This window comes from Lissotriton helveticus, chromosome 1_1, assembly GCF_964261635.1.
Source record: "Lissotriton helveticus chromosome 1_1, aLisHel1.1, whole genome shotgun sequence".
Taxonomy (NCBI): domain Eukaryota; kingdom Metazoa; phylum Chordata; class Amphibia; order Caudata; family Salamandridae; genus Lissotriton; species Lissotriton helveticus.
The window spans coordinates 393,650,873-393,652,179 of NC_136057.1; positions in this window are offsets into that span (position 1 = coordinate 393,650,873).

The following is a 1,307-nucleotide window of genomic DNA, read 5'->3' on the forward strand; positions in this document are numbered from 1 at the left end:
AACAACAACAAAAACTTTTAAAGACAAAACTAAAGAACTCTTTCATCAACTACAAGAAACCTATCTGATTTCCCCATGGATTGAATTTTGGGTGGTGCTAGGTGTCCTTTTCCTCCTGCTTTGGCTCATCAGGGTGCTATGCTTGGGACACTTCATTGAGGGAAAATATATTACAATGGACACAGCAAGCCAGAATATCAACCTGGTCCTAAAGCCACACAAGTCTTCACACATCGAGAAAAGAGAACTTTCTTCAGTAAACTTCACAGCCAATCCGATACCCGGAGGGGTAGCATGGGACAAAACAGATTACGAAATATATGGCACGGTCGAGCTGTTGAAGTATCCTCATCAATTTAAGGTTTCATTAAGTAACTTTGTAAAACCGAGTACATTCTCTGATGATTGGGACTTTGGAAGTATTAATGATATGATGTCAGACTTAGTTATGTCAGCAAAATTTACAGAACATGATTATTTACAGGGTTCATCAAATTATGAACAGATGTACTATAACCATTTTGCAAACCATTATTTGCATAAATCTGCTCAACCTAGAAATGTTTTAAATTATAATCAATGGGAACATTGTGCAACTCCACCAAAAGGTTGTTCAAAAACATTTTATGAGAAATTCCCATACTTCTCAGGGTTTAACACAAGTGAAGCAGAAACGTTTTATTTCAAACTGTTAAATAAGACAGGAATGAAAACCATGCTGACAAATACAAAATTAATCTATTCAGAAACATTTTTTGAAAAAATGAATACATTTGGTTTTGATTTTTGGAAAAATAACATTGAAACAAAAACCATCTGGGGTACCAAAGACTGGCAAGTCCAAGGTATAGAATCATTATTCAGAGCCTGCATGATCCCAGAACAAATTATATTTTTGAATGACACAATTCAACAAACAACCTGTCTTGGCCTAGCCAAAATTAAAGACTTATACAAACTGTCTATTCCAAAGCCAACACCTGACAGTAAAAGCACCACAGATGTTGAGATAGACGTATCCCATATTTTAAACCTAAACAGAACACATCCTGATTGGAAAAAATGGTTGATCTGGCCCACAGACACAAATAACTGTCAAGATAGATTCCTGTTAAAATGTTTAGAAGATGTTGGATAACAATAATGGTTAGGGAGTATATATACCTTAAGTTAAGCTATGGTTATTAGGTTTGTAACCTGGAATGTTTGCGGTTTGAATGATGCCCATAAAAGATCTAAAATATCAGTAGCCTTAAAACAAATGAATGTGGATTTTGTATGTATCCAAGAAACACATATTATGGTCA